At 38.8% G+C, this 16,206-nt stretch overlaps 1 long non-coding RNA gene across 1 annotated transcript; it reads right to left on the minus strand.

Moving 5' to 3' along the window:
- Nucleotides 1–249: 249 nt before the first annotated feature.
- On the minus strand, nt 250–1,828 carry LOC110482328 (uncharacterized). The gene is made up of 3 exons (XR_002467399.3): nt 1,773–1,828; nt 1,512–1,626; nt 250–402 (listed from the first exon to the last, which is right to left on the minus strand). It is a non-coding gene; the product is annotated as an uncharacterized LOC110482328 (long non-coding RNA).
- Nucleotides 1,829–16,206: the final 14,378 nt, after the last annotated feature.

Here is a 16,206-nt window from a genome sequence, read left to right on the forward strand (position 1 = left end):
CCTAACCATCTTTACTAAATTACAGGACTTTTAACCAGTGGTTTCAACTATTTTGCTGTGCAGATTTGCTCCTTCAACAATGAATTGAGTTGATTTACAGCCCACTTACATCCTACCTGAAAGTACCACTTTTCAACAATCTTGTCAGCTTAAGAAGTGTCACTTATAAAATTACCACTTTCTAACTTTGTTCTTACATGTTGGTGATAACTTTGAGACATCTCCCTTTTTTTTTTTTTTTTCCCCAGCAAAAAAGAGGTAAATTTTTGTGCACAAGATGTGAGTTTTAATTTTCTTTTTTTAATTACCCAGTAGTTACAGATGCTTCTTGCCTGGAAGCACCATCCATGGTCCTGTGGTCCCAGAAGTTCCAGCTGTCTGCTCTGAGCATTTCTGGTACTGCTTTAATGTGTAGGGAAGAGAAAGTAAATGGTCAAGTGTCTCCCACTGCAAACCCTGAAAAAAAAGAAGCAGCAATGTGTTCTGGACTTGATGCCCACAAGTGCTAAGCAATGTTTTCTTGAAGTAGCCCTGAGTATCCAAGGCTACATTTTGGAATGCTCTTGCTCTGTGGCATTTCAAATCTCTTCTTGCCAGTTGACCCCTGTGGTTTTGTTCATTTTTCTTCCCACTCTGATACACAAGTGTATATGATAAAAAAAGAGATAAAAGCATTTTTTTAAAAAAGGGTTTTCTCTACATTAACAATAATCAGCCATTGTAAGTAACTACATTTTCTTTCTCCTTTATGTCTGAAGATTTTTTTTCATTGTACTTAACAGCAACACTTAAACTCTTCTTCCAGAATAACATTCCTGATGGATTTTGTTGACAGTTTCTTTCTTTTGGTTCACTATGTGTCTGAGTGACCAACACCCAGCAATTAAGTGACAGCTGATGAATGACACTGTGTATTACAGAATAACAAAGGTTGACCATCTGAGCCTGAGTTTTCAGTGCTCTATGATGCCCACTGTGAAAACCATGTGCCAAGAAGCAGCACACAAGAAGTAAACCCAATCAGCAGGAATTCTTGCTTCTGTGGCAAGTCATACAAAAAGCTGTTCCTCTATTTAACATCTGTTGGTTTTTGTTATCACCACCCACTATTCAAAAATTGTGTTATAAAATGCCCATTTCCACCCAAGGCCAGTGGGGGAAGTTAACAGCTTTGTTTCAGTGACTGTTTCACTAAAAATGACAGGATGAATTAAGGGCCTTTTAAAATATATGATTACTAGCAGGGACACTGATATTCAGCAAACTTATCTGATACAATGGGGATCTCCAGAAGGCAGAAGACAAAAATAACGCAAAGAGAACCTTTTGTGTTGCATATGCTTTTCTGTGATGATTAAGCTGACTGATAAATGACAAGTAAATATTATAGAGGAATTACTTTAAAATTATGCATACATACAGATATATATATATATATATATATATATGAAAACAAATAGAAGTGTGAAGAATTAAAGCAAATCTCTTGTGCTGATACAGCAAAGACTTACTTCCCTGATCAGCTTCATATGGAAGTGATTCACTTGTGCTGATAACTTTGGTAAGCTGACTCAGGCTCAGCTGTGCAGCCCAGCCAGTAGGAGGGAAGGAGGAAGAATGGAAATGCTGAAAACAGGAGAGGAAGAAAAAGTGAGCAAAGAAAGAGGACAATAGGATTTTGCCTTTTACTGGAAGGGCTGTTAACTTAGATCAGCTTTTATGTAGAAGTAAAATTTAAAAAATGCATTACCCAAAAGGCATGGAGAACTTACCTTAAAGCCAAATAGATAACAATGTGTTTCACCAATTCGTCAGCCTCTATCTTCAGAGACAACAGATGTTTCCTTAAGCTCTGCATTTCAGTGTTAAAAAAACCTTTTTTGCCATAAGGCTTGCCAGGAGTTTAAAAACATTTTTGCAGTGAATTTGCTGCAGGCTTTTATTTTGCTTACAGTGGTGGTGCTGAACTCTGGAATAATTAGGGCATCATCCCCTTGTAATGTTTCTATTTCTGCTCTACAAAACTTCAGAGGCGCATCTTGGGGTCAGTAACTTCATGTACAGAGTTGGATTGACCCTGTCTGGATGCCAGGCACCCTCCAAAGCCTCCATCACTTCTCTGTGCAGCTGGACAGAGAAGAAAAAATACAATAAAAGGTTTATGAGTTAAGGGCTGGGAATGAGATCATTCACCAAATACCATCATGGGCAAAACAGACTTGAACCATAAATATTAATTGAATTTTTTACTAACAAAATCAGAGCAGGATAATGAGAAGTAAAATAAGACCTTGAAAAGACCTTCCCCCACCCTCCTTCTTTCCCAGCTCTAGCTCCTTCCCCAGTGGTGCAGGGAGAGAGGGAATGAGGGTTATGGTCAGTTTATCACACGCTGCTTCTGCCATGCTCAGGAGAGGAGTCCTTCTCCTGCTCCAGCATGGGGTCCCTCCCACGGGAGACAGCTCTGCATGAACTTCTCCATGACATCTCCATGAACCTCTCCATTAACATCTCCATGAACTTCTCCATTAACTTCTCCATGAACTTCTCCATGAACTTCTCCATGAACTTCTTCATGACATCTCCATGAACATCTTCATGAACTTCTCTGGGTTCATTCCACAGGCAGCAGCCCTCTGGGAACTGCTGCACTGAGTCCCTCTTCCAGGGGCTGCAGTCCTTCAGGGACAGCTGCTCTAGAATGGATTCTCTGTGGGGTCACAAGTCCACCAGCAAACCTTTCCAGTGTGGCTTCCTCTCTCCATGAATCTGCAGGTCCTTGCCAGGACCTTGCTCCAGCACAGCCTCCCACAGGGTCACAGCCTCCTCCAGGCACCCACCTGCCCCAGAGTGGGCTCCTCCAGGGGCTGTGGGTGGGCCTCTGCATCCCCAGGGGCTGCGGGTGGGTCTCTACATCCCTGAGCATCCCCAGTGGATCCCTGCATCCCTCAGCATCCCCAGTGGATCCCTGCATCCCTCAGCATCCCCAGTGGATCCCTGCATCCCTGAGCATCCCCTGGTGGGTCTCTGCATCCCTGAGCATCCCCAGGGGCTGCAGGCACAGCTCCTCACCATGGCTGCACCCTGGGCTGCAGCAGATCCCAGCTCTGGTGCTGCAGCACCTCCTGTGCCTCCTCTGCCCTGACCTTGGTGTCTGCAGGGCTGCTCCTCTCACATCTCCTCACATCTCCTCTGACTACAATTACAACTGTGCAGTAATATTTTGGTTTTGGTTGTTATTGGTTTGTAACATTTATTCCTAAGTCTGTTATCACAAGGGCATTATCAGCATTTGTAACTGGCCCAGCTCTGACCAGCAGCACATCCATCTCTGACTATCAGGGACTGACTCCTCTGGACCTGGAGGAAGCTTCCAGCAGCTTCTCACAGGAGCCAGCCCTGCCAAGGTTTTGAATGAAAATTATGTGCATATTAATTGGTGTGTATGATACATGAACAGAAAAGTTAGGGTTTCTTGAGGCCCAGAAATACTTTCTGCATGCGTGGAGCTGCATATATATTTAAATTTTGCATTTAGTGGAAAACACAGAAGGAAAGACAGACTAGTACCAGCATCCACTCATCCACTTTTTTTTTTTTTTTCTGTGGCAAAAGCTTTCCCAGCAGGATGAGCCATTACTCTCATGCCCTCAGAGAGGCAAATTGAATCCACTGCCCTCAGACTGCTTGTTTTCAAACATTGTGGTCATAGTAAAAGCAAGTGACAATTAGAAAAACTGATTAATTGATCAGTACCTATTTATGGGAAGACTCATTTAACCTGGCACTGTGGGAGTGCTGTAAGGTAGCTGGATTGCACGTTTGAGAGCTCAGGGAGCTGTATAAACACAAAGTGAACTAAGCAGTTTGTGTGCTTGTGTCCACAGTAATTTCATTAGGAATAATTAGCAGTGCTTCAAAAACAATAATCTTAAAATAACAGTTTTCAGTCATGTAAGTCATTAATTTTCTACTAAGAATGGAGTGTGAGGCAGAAAGCCTGAAACATTACATTCTTCCAACATTGCAGTTTCCATCATTTCTTTGAAATCCATACCTTTCATGTACAGCTCATTAACACTGATCAAAGCACCTATCTTTCTAATAAAGTAAATTTTTCCTTGTAATCATTTGTAGATGTTTCACTTCGTGTAATATTTTGGATGTTCTTTATTCTGAAATCTCATTTCTAATGTTAGGCTATGGTCAGAGAAGTGACATATTAGAAACATCTTGATTTACTTTATTTCTTCTCTCTGAATGATATCCATAGCAAGTCTCTCATTTTAGAAGTCCAAACAGATTTTTGTGACTGCCAGTGCTGTACCTCAAAACTGGTGCTTGCAAAATCAGGTGTTTGTCTGACTGCAATGTCTGCTGAAACACAGCATTTCTTCATGCTCTATGAGATTAACTTTCAAAAGTAATTTCTAATCTTGCAATTAACACATTTCATGAACAAATATCAGTGATGACTTAAGAGTTACACCTCTCACTAAGCAGCAAGGTGTATGGTGACCTGAATTTTGGTATAGGAAAATCTGCTTTGCACACTGGGAAGCCTGAAACCCAGCTGCTCAGCCCCTCTGCCTGGCTCTGATCCATCTCTGATTCTCAGTGAAAATAAGGTCACAGTAAATTCTCAGTAAATTCACATCTTTTAGTGTGAGATTTCAATGGGGTTTGAGGATATGAGCTATGTCCTGAACTAACATTTCTAGTATTGAAAAGTCAGAAGTACTTTAACTGGCTAAGATGAGGCCAAAAGTGATGGCAGAATCAGCAGAGAGCACTCTGGAGGTTTAGTGGGTGATTATTGGGGAAAAAATGAAGACAACTTAAAAAATACCCAGTTCAATGAGGATTCCTGTTCTTCCAAAAATTTCTTTGCTAAAGACTTTTTTGTTACATGCTCTAGTAGAAATCACTCTTGAGCTCCTTGTCCCACAATTTTTTTTTTTCCAGTGGTACTGCTAGTATGTATGGCACTGCAGCTCTGTATTAGAAAAGACAAGTGTAGGTTTGATTCCTTCTCACTTCTAACATTTAAAATTATTTAAACTTTCTTCACTAAGAGCCAGGAAAAAGCTCTCTATGCAGAGCCTGAGAGACAAAACAAATTTTGGGAGTGCAAAGTGCAGTAAATACTCACTAAATGTAGAAGAACAATACATTCATTTTGAAATGGCAGCATTTGCTGATAGAGGGAACTACAAGTAAATTCTCCATGCATGCTGAAGAAGCTGTTGTTATTTTTTCAGCAAGGTTCTTTATGTTATGCTTTACATATATTAACAGCAGCCCTAGCAGGGAGGCAACATTTTTATGCCTACTAATAAACTTCCCCATTCCAAATTATTATTCTGTTGTTAAAATACCTGCCATATAATTGATTGGCATCAGAGAGGTTTTTCTGCCACTTCTTTTTGGGTTTTTTTGTAAACAATAGTGTTTATGTGTCATTCTAGGGTGAAGCTGAAATCCTCTGCTTTGTCAGTGATAAAAACAGAGATTTCTTGGGCAGTTATTCCATATTTCCATGAACTTCACCTATAAAATTGTGCACTGGTGAAAAAGTTTGATAAAAAGAGATATTGTGGTGTGCAGCGAGGTAGCTTATCTCATTAAAGAGTTTTTATATTTAAAATGGAGAATGTACAAAATGTGTATCTACCAAACATATATACTTATACAGCTAAAGAATTTTGTCTTATAAGCCTGGGGGTATGAATAAAACAAAGCAGATACACTAGTAGGATGCATTCAATAGCATTAATTATATAAGGGCTGACAATATTTCAGTCATATTCCCCTGTTTTACTATGCTAATAACCTAAATATTCATCACAAAGATTTTCCATGCGTGTTTTCTGCCTGAGGAAATGTGTTATTAATTATTACTGTTTGTTTGGGGGAAAAAAATTGTCTTCTTTGAGGTTAAGTGGGATCCATCTCTTAAAAGCAAAAATTAATGTCATTTTCAAATCAGGTTAAAACCAACCAACCAAAATGAAAACAAACAACAAAAAACAAACAACAAAGAACATCCCTGAATGTTGGGACTTTGTAATTGAGTTGAACATAATCTTATTTGTAGAAGTTAGGGATGGAAAATAGCAGGTAAACTAGACCAGCATAACTATTCTAGAAAAACATATAGGTTGGGCAAGCATATTTTTGGGTTTTTGAAGATCTACCAAGTGGTATTCCATCAGATATCATCCCAACACCAGGAGATTCTTTTCAGCATGGTCTCTTGAATCCTTCCTATAGCCAGTTGGATGCCTCGGGAATTTTCCTCTTTTTGTGCCATTCCTCTTTCCTTGGAGGCAATGGAGACAAGGAATTTGCCAGACTTACAGATTAGAGCTGGCATGGAATCTGTACATCCAGACAATGTCATCCATATCTATACATCTATAAATCCAGATTTATGCCTCCAGAAAGTGGTGGATTTGTCCTACAGTTGCATCATGACTTTTAGAATTTCTGGGCAGACCTATCTGGTATTACAAAAAATAGTGATTTTCAGAGGACTGAAGCTTTCTTTTTTCTATCTTTTTTAGGTTTCTAGCACTGAAGGAAGGCCCACCTGTACTGCCCATCCTGCTGAGAATGGAAACAGACTGATCAGCTCTCTGTGACTGAAGAGTCTGCAACAGAGTCAGAAAAAGGAAAATTCCACAGGCTGATTTTTTAAAACCTAGTTTCTATTTTCTCCATTTCTGCTGCAATAACACATAATGTTGCTGACAGCACATTAATCCAACATGCAGTAGGATGCTTTCCATTTTAAATTGTTTGGGTTTTTTCCCTTCTGAATTTGGTATGCAACTTGGCTTCCTATGTCCAGCATAGGAGAAATCCACACCAGAAAACTATTTTTGTAGGCAAGGCGTTGAATTCCCAATGCCACATGCCATAAATACAGCAAATTCAAGCCAAAGAAAGTCAGAATTTCTCACTGGACAGGACAGATGACTGTGGATCCCAGCTGTTCTGGATTTCATATATGTGTTTTTTGAAATCACAGTACCTCTTCATAACCTAGGTTCTTCTTCTTTTTAGAGTTTTTTGGGTCAAAAGTCACATGATAGCTCAGAAAAAATATCGCTTTTATAGAACCATGTAGATGCCTAGTAACTTTTTAACATGGAAAGCTAGTCATAAATCATAAATTATTTTGTAAGTCTACATTCACTGCAGCAATGCTATGCTGTATCACACAACTGCTACATCCAGACAAATATACAGAGATAAAAAAGACCAAATTTTAGAAAATAATCAGCCTCTCAGAGATCCTGACAGTGTATATAATGTAAAAATGCCAATCTCCCTGAGAATTTAGAAGGGCCCCATGATGTGGTAGATGATTCTGCCTTCCAGATTTCCCTGGAGTGCATGCCTCTCCCTCTTGGTGTACGACACAGACTAGGAGCTTTCAGCAGTTCCTACTCACCATGGAAATTCTAGATGTGAGTTTTAACCTCAAAACAATAAAAGGAAGAGAGAAAAGTACCTGCATGCAGAAGCTCATGCACAAATCCTGCCCTGAGAGGAGAGATGTAAAGAGCCACGGTGCTATCAGCAGTGCCACGTCACCAGGAAGAATAGAAGATCTGCTGAGCTTTCCTATTTTTGTGGTGTATGAACATCCAGAGACCCAGGAGGCCCTGCCAGAGCACGGAGCCCACTGCACTTCAACGTAGAGCACGTCAGACATATCCACATTTCCTTCTCAAGCCGTTTGTAGGAACAGCTGGGAAAAGAAGTGGACATCAATGTCATTACTACTCCAGCTGAGTCGTGGTGAAATAAATAAAATTTGATACATGGTTTTAATAATGTTCATAAATGTGCAGACAAATGCTGAGAAACCAAATAATGGTGTTGGGATTTATTACCAGCCTTTCTGGTCAGCATATTTTGTACCACTACAGATTATCTCTTATTGTACATACAATCTCTTTAGAGCACTGTTTCTATATTTCTTGCAAATGGGAGACAGCTCTTTCCATGTTATTATTTTATTCATATAGTGCCAAAAGTGCACTCAGCAAATGTCCATAATGTCCCCTTTAAATACACTTTTTTATTATGGGCTTTTTCTCCCATTATTTCCTCACTTCATGTTTTCCTAATTGTATTTTCTCTGATCACAAACCTCTCATAATCAAGACATTAAGGACTCTGTGTTTAACTTGTGCCTTTTTTTTTTTTCTTGAAACATACCTCTTTCAAGATGCATTGAGGAATGTTAAGTGTTCATCCCACTACTGCTTTACCTTTTACTGACCCCTGACCCACGGAGTTCAATCAAAGCCTGCCACAGCCTTTATAAGAAATCCAAGGAGAACCCCTTAGGAGAAGAAATGAGTTGTTTTTGGCAGAATCCTTTGTGCCCTTCAATATTTTATGAAGCAAAATGATTAGGCTCAACATGCTTTGGCATTCTGCCCATTTCAGTCCAGTCAGAGCAAACATAAGCTGCTTGTGGAGTCTTTATACAGTGTGTTTTCATGACCATGATGACCTATCAGACAATAAAAGCAGTCTCGAGAGACAGGACTTAAACAGCATCATGACATAAGCAAAAGCAATTGCAGCTCCCAGAGGTACCAAGTGTGGCTCAATAATCTAAAGACTTCAGGCTGTGGAAAAAAACAGAAGTCAAAAAGCATCTGTCAATAATCTAAAAGAGCACCTCAAAAGAAAGCACAAACCAGTTTACACTATGAGAGATGGGTTGAGTTAATATGCAGCATTTATAAGAACAGACCACTAGATAATCAATTCATAACATTAGGAATAAAGTCACAAAACATTCTAACTAATTCACCATTAAAAGGGAGATTAGAATCAGCAGATTTGTAGTGAATTTGGAGTATTTGCATTGATTCTTTGCTTCCTCTAGGAACAAAATCTGTATTCTATCCTGCTGTCATTATATGTGCAGAGCCAGGAGCTGAACCTGATGAACCTTGTGAGACCCTTCCAGCTCAGGATATTCTGTGATTCTTCTGTCCTGCCCTGTCTGAGGAATGCACCTCAGTGTGACGCCTCAGGAAGTTGTGAAATGGATTTAGTAAATCCTCTCAGATACCTTTGTGCATTGCCACCAGCTCCTAGCCAGCAGACGTTTGCTGATTAGTACTGCACAAAACTGCCTCCTTCTGCTCTGCATTGGTTTGGAGTGACCAGCAAATTGTGCAGACAAGCTGCACAGGTGTTCAAAGAAAAAGTGGGAAACCCTGGCTGGGCAGAGGCTGAGATGAACAGAATAGTTTTCACCTGCTCTCTTTATGCTCCAGCTGTAAATCGGTCTCTGAAGAATAATCTCTCTATTATGTCTCAGTGGCTGAAAATGTCAGCTGTGAATTCTTCATAATTTCATAGAGACTTTCTTGTTTTCCCCACAACTCCACAACTCTTTGCTTTAATGTCTAATAACTAGAAAATGTCATTGGGTGTATGGACATAGCTCCCACTGGCTTCAAAAGCAAAAAAAGAAGGGAAATTTAACTTCATCTATGTAAATGAGGCCTTGCCATGCTATGCAATGCTGCAGAAACTAAGGCAGTTATGCTAGCAAAACTCTTTATAGAATGTAATTTGTGCTAGATGCAAGAGAAAGAAAGAGAAAGACAGAGAAGAGTGAGAAAGAGAGAAAAGAAAGAAAGAAAGAAAGAAAGAAAGAAAGAAAGAAAGAAAGAAAGAAAGAAAGAAAGAAAGAAAGAAGGAAAGAAGGAAAGAAAGAGAGGAAGGGACTATGAGGAGTGTGAGTGTACATTTACCCCTTAAAAGGATGCAGACATTAAACCAGTGCTTAATTCAAAACCTAGGCTCCAAGAGCAGTAAGCTGCATATTAAAATAAAATGTTTTGGCAGTAAACTGATGAACTTTAAGAGTGCAGTGAACTGTGTGCCCTGTATATACATATTAATCAAAAAGCCTTTTAGTTAAACTAATATTCAAGGTATGATTTAAAGACTCAAAAACAAGAAAATAACCAGGATAGGCCAGAATTAATTATTTTTGAGTACTAAACTTGGGAGTTCATAACATTGAATATTGTTCCTAGACTTATTCAGTACCAATAGTACTAAATTAAAATACTAACTTATTAAAGTTAAATAAAACTGAGAAAAATATTTTTATTGGGAAAAGAGGCTTTCTATTAAAGACTTTATATTGTAAAATTATTTAATAAAGTCAGTATTTTCACTGTTTCCAACTTTCAAAGTAGAATCCCCACAATAAGACTTTGATTTCAGATTATCAGTTGTCTGGGTTGGTTGAAAAAAGGATTTTTACCATAACAATCACGTTTCCCAGAGAAGAAAAACCTCCACTTGCTTTTAGTTTATCAAAAGAGATTATGACATTTAGTGTGTGTTTACTTTCTCATCTTGTCTCTGGATGCTTAAATATGTTGTTTCAGGTACCTTTCCACAGACATCCATCTATGGCCTCTGTTAAAGAAAGGGTTTGTCCCACTTTGGTCATTCATATATTCTTTGGCATGTGCTGGCATTGAATGAAGATGCCAATGATGTGCCTAGCTCCTGTTCTGGGTTAAGCCTTGCTTCTGCAAAGAAGTGGATATAGCACTGAGATGTCTAAAGCAAAGTTTTATCTTGCTCTCTCATCTTTTTTTCCACAATATTGTACTGTTTCAGTTAGATAAACAAACAGGATTGTTTTCCTCTGTTGGACAGGAATGCTGACATTATCTCTTTAAAATGCCAGGAGACATTTATTCTTAGAGACTTCTCTGTGCACAAATGTACTCAGCTGGTAGCTGTAAGAGAATAATTTACATGTGTTCAGAGGCAGTGAAGCATGTGGGTGAGCATTCCTCTCCAAGTTCATGTCAGCTGATAGACAAATATCTTCAGTGCCTTCCTTTGATTTGTCTGGAAGCATTTACAATTAATTGCTGCTCCGTGATACTTATTGCACTTGCCTGAAAACTTTCTAGATTAGATGTCTGTTAATTGAGCAGAGGGGACTTTAATGTGACATAAACATATGACATATCAGATTGTAATTTAAGCATCAGTAAATTTGGGAATAGTCAGCAATTAGTAAGTATATGTCTAATTACACAGTGGTGAGGAGCAGGTTGAAGAAAATTTTAAATCATTTATTTATTAGTCTTTATTCTTAATCTTCTGTGCCTCTAACAGGAATACTCTAACTTAATTCTCCGTCTCAAATTTGTAAGACTCAGTCCTGATGTTACTTCTAGAGTTTTGAAGAAAATGGATAGAATTACCTTTCGTTTTTCTGGTAAGGTTCTGATAAGTTTTTTACCAAATGTCACTTTTGGAGGAAGTGGATAAGAACCTTTCAGTGAATTTTCAGTGCTTGGAATTGGGAAAAATCAAGATATTTCCTAAGTATAAAACACATAGCAACCGTTCTTCCTCCAGTCTCCCTGATGAACTGTGTTGTATTCATGCTTTAGTAAAAGTACTCCACAATTTACTGTTCTCACTGGAACAAAAAAACACATACTACTTGCTCTCTCTTCCATCTTTTCCCCCTCCCTAATGCAGCAATTAATTGGAGGAACAAAAGACAAAAATCACAGGTTGGGATAAGAACGACTTACTAGAAACAACAAAGAGAAAAAAAATTAACAATAACAGCAACAATATTAATAAAAGCACTCTACAAAAGAGTGCAGAGTTCAACCTGACCACAGCCACACTGTCCTGACCATTCCCTCCACACCAATATTGTTGATAATGTCCTGGCATTGGGGATCCCAAAACATGCTGTATGCAGAAAGAATACACTGGCTGTCTCTTGTAAATCATCTTTTATAATAAACTCTAGATGTCACCCAGGTAAATGGTTTCCAAGAGAGAAGTGGCTTTCAGTGCAGACACTCTGGTTTTATTGGGTCCTGACATTTTCAAGTGTGCTCCAACTCCAAATCTTATTCTTCATACTGTATTCCCTTAAAAACTTTGGCAGTCATAATTTTAATTCACATTTTTAGTTCCCTGGGTCTAAACAATTATAGATCCTCATAAACTGAGATGACTGAATCCTAAAATGAGCTCTAATTTGAGTAATCTTTTCCTTTTACTAATTTAAAAGCCCAAACTGCAGTTCATCATCTTATTCAAATTACATCATGTATGGAAAAAAAAAAAAAAATTGGTATTAAGAGGCTGTGAGAGTGCCTGCTAGTGATTAATGAGTCAAATATTTGGCCACTTGCTGTGAGCACCCAGGTGCTGTAAGAGACTGGAATGCTGGTGCTAATGGCTCAGTGTGCTGGGGATGCACCTGAGACTGGCCTCCCAGCTGCAGACTGGGTTCCCAGGTAAGGCTGGTAAGAGGCAAATCCTCTGAGGTGGGCAAGTCCTTCTGTCGTGCCCTTGTCCTCCCTTCTCTAATGGCTTCAGCTGTGAAAAGGCCAGTCCCAAGCATGGGACAGTCTCATGTAGGACAAAGGGATTCATACTGGGTGATGTGCCATGACTGATGGGCTGTGCTGACTAAGAGGTGTCAAAACCCTTAAAGTCCACAGCACTACTGATTCAGGTGTCTTGTGGTTTGTATTGCATTACCCAGAGTGAAATCCCCTTCCCTGGATTCCCACCTGACCCTGCAAACCCAGTGCAGTTTGTGCTCTTTGGATTTGTTCCCCCACCACCTGATGGACACAGCCTGCAGCCACCACCTCCAGAAGAATGCAATCTCTGACAAGACCAGGAGGAGTGGCAGGATGTGGGTGGAATTTAAAGAGTGCAGGTATTTTTCTCTGCTTCTCTGCCGCTATCTTTCTCTCCCCAGCCTCCTTCTCCCTGTCTCTCTCTCTCCTTCACATTTACTGCTAAATAAAAATCCATTCTATTGACTTTGGTATATGGTCTCATTTGTGATTAAATTTGGGCAGTGGCATCTCTCTAATAATTTTAATAATTGGATCTCTACAGAGGCCCTTTTATTATTGCATTAAGACAGTCACAAGTTAGCTACGCTTTCTACCAGATAACAGCACAAAAATTCCAGTATACAATTGAAAATTATATATAAACAAGTACAAACTTTTCATATCATTCTTGCTTTAGCAGTCATATACTACAAAATGCAAAACTATTAATGAAGTGAAAACTAAATTTATTAAAATAGTTTAATTTAAAATAGCTCCACATCCAAGCTGTACAAAGGAAAATCTCTTTTATCCCTTGCTTTGATGAATCTGGCCTGTGATCTTGTGCACTTCTAAAGATGATCAAATTGAGCAAAGAACCCCATGAATCCTAACACAGCACTCTGAGTGATGTTCTTAATGAACACAGCATGAGATATTTAGGCTACCTTGAGGACAACTGATTCCATCTACCTACTTGTATCTTCAAACAGCAATTTAGTCAAGATACACTGGGTCAGCTGTTGAAACACTTACACAGTAGTGGCTCCTATGGAGCAAATTATATTTGCACATTTTGCCACGTCTGACAGTATTTCTGTCACTAGAAAGGGTTTGGTTTATTTGTTTTTAAATTATTTTAATTTACTATTTATTCTGTTTGCCACTACGATTATTATCAGAATTTTTTGGAAGAAAATTGATGGAAAATAAAGCAGAAGCAAAGCAAAAATTCTATGCCATATGAAAATAATATTTAGATATGGACCATGAATGGAAATAATAATTTAATAGCTTTCTCTTCTGTAATTTCTGCTGCCCATGGCATATACCTGCAAATCACTAGAACAGCACTTTCATCCTCTACTTCTTGTGTCATTAGTGTATTTCTTTTTCCATGTAACCAGTTTCACTGTCGCTTTATTTGAAACTTGACTCACCTGGACTAACACAGGTTCTGTACCTGTGTTGATGATTAATAGGTATTATTAATTAATACCTAATTGGTATTAATTGGGTTGATGATTAATAAGTATTCCCTCACTCAAAAAAGGAAATGTGTTGGTATGATAATATGATTATGCAAATGGCACTTTGCAATTTTTCTCTCTTGATTTTACAATGAAATTAACGTTCTGACATGAACTTTAGTTTCCAGTAAAAGGTAGCAATAACATTTCAGAGGTGCCAGGGAATCATAAAAAATACAGACAAGTTCTACCACTTGAAATTCCCTCTGAAGTTACTTCAAGTTTTGCCTGAGTTTTAAGTAAGCTTATGGCTCAGCAGAGTCCTGCAGTCAGCTGAAGACTGCTGTCATATTAGGGCAAGTTTTGTGCTGGTATTGATTTTCATACATACAACTGAATTCCTTTTCTTGTGAAGCTACCATGGCACATTATGGGAAATCAATATTTAATTAACTCATTCAGTAAAATATCCTGTATATTTTTGTTCTGCATCCCTTCTTTTTTTGTAATGCCAACTTTTTCATCAGAGAGAAAAATATTTAGTCCTGTTTTAATAAGTTCAGAAAAAGAGTTTTCCATTTTTCAAGGGGAGAGTTAAGCAAAATCCCTTGCACAAAAAACATGGTGTGGGATCTGTTCATTAAACTGCAAAAGAAGTGCAACAGGTTATATATTCCCTGCCATACCACTTTCTGCTGAAGCACACACATAATCTCAGGTGGGTCAAGCTGCTAAAGCCACTGCTGCTCCAGCTGTGGTGCAGTCAGGTTGGAGAGACAGGGAGGAAGGATGGTAACCCACAAGATGCTGCTGGCAGAAGGATTTTGTTGAGACACAGCCATTAAAATATCTAAATTGGTTCATCCTGAAAACTTAAAACACCTACAGACATTTCCTGTTAAGAGAAATGCAGAGATGCAATGAAAATGTAAACTTCTATTAGTTTAGAAGTGCTGCTAGAAATCAATAAATAATGACATGTGGAGTTGTACACACATTTTCAACTAATTTCCCAATTATTATATCTGAATTCTACTGATGGCTCTTGGCAGGCTTATAAGATATGGATAGTAGAAATGTTAAGGTTGGAAAAGGCCTCTAAGATCATGGAATCTGTCAAACCAGCACCACTGTGTTCACCACTAATGAGCACATATACCCTAGTGATACATGCACCTGTTTTTGTAAATGCTGCCAGGTGTGATGATTCTACTACCACTTCCCTGGGCAGCCTGTTCAGATGCCTGACCACCCTTTCAGTGAAGCATTTTTCCCCATATCTTACAGTTTTGAGTAGCTATAAAGATATATCTCAGGGCAGAATATAATGCTTATTAGCAAGAAAGAAAAATGCTGCTATCGTGTCTTGCTACTAAACTTCCTGTTAAAAGAGGTCATAAACACTGGTACATTTCACTTTACTTGGTGTACTTCATTAATCTAATGCTTATCTAGGCATTTCATTTTTCAAAACAAGTGTTAGTCTTTCAGTGGATCAGTTACTGAAGGAAATATGCATACAGCTCTATTCTCCACAATTTAATCATTCTGCATATTTTCTGCTTTGAGCTTCAGTGACACCATTTGAAAAGTTCAAAATATTCACCATGAGTCAGCCTTCATCAGCTCTTTAGTTGAGAAGTAATTATTATGAAATATTTACCAGTGTATGCAATGGAGAAACCTTAAGGGGAATCAATCTACAGATGCCTATTTAGTCCTTTCAGAAATTATTGAATGGGCATGGCAGCTACATTAGGATCAACATATCCAGTGGTCTGAGTTACTCCTGGCATTCGTGCCTCTAGGTAGGTGAAAAGAGGCTGGATAATAAATTTTCTACGTGGATATCAGCTCAGATTTTTATACAGCTTATAGTAAAAATGCAGCAAACCCCGGATGGGGGAAGAAATGATGTTTGGCTCCAGATCAGACGGCTGAAGGATAGCTTTATTAAAACTATACTATATTACATTAATATACTATTTAAAGAGATACTATACTGTTCTACATACTTACTTCTCACTTACCTAAGTCAAACTCGTGACTCTGTGCTGAGAATGTGAGCCACAGCTGGATCCATTGGTCACTGAACCCAAACTTCACCAGAATCCAGCCCAGCCACCACTGCAGGTGAACAATCTCCAACCACATTCCACGTGGGGAAAGCAAAGGAGCAGAGATAAAGATTGTTTTCTCTTCTTCTCTCTGTGCTTCTCCTGAGAGACAGAATTGTGTCTCTCTGTCCAGAGAATGTCACATTCAGCTTATTTCAAATTTGAAGATCAGTGCCTCGTTACTCTCACTGCTCCCTCTGGTGTTTCTGATGCACTCTTTAGTGG

Source organism: Lonchura striata, chromosome 4, assembly GCF_046129695.1.
Source record: "Lonchura striata isolate bLonStr1 chromosome 4, bLonStr1.mat, whole genome shotgun sequence".
NCBI lineage: Eukaryota > Metazoa > Chordata > Aves > Passeriformes > Estrildidae > Lonchura > Lonchura striata.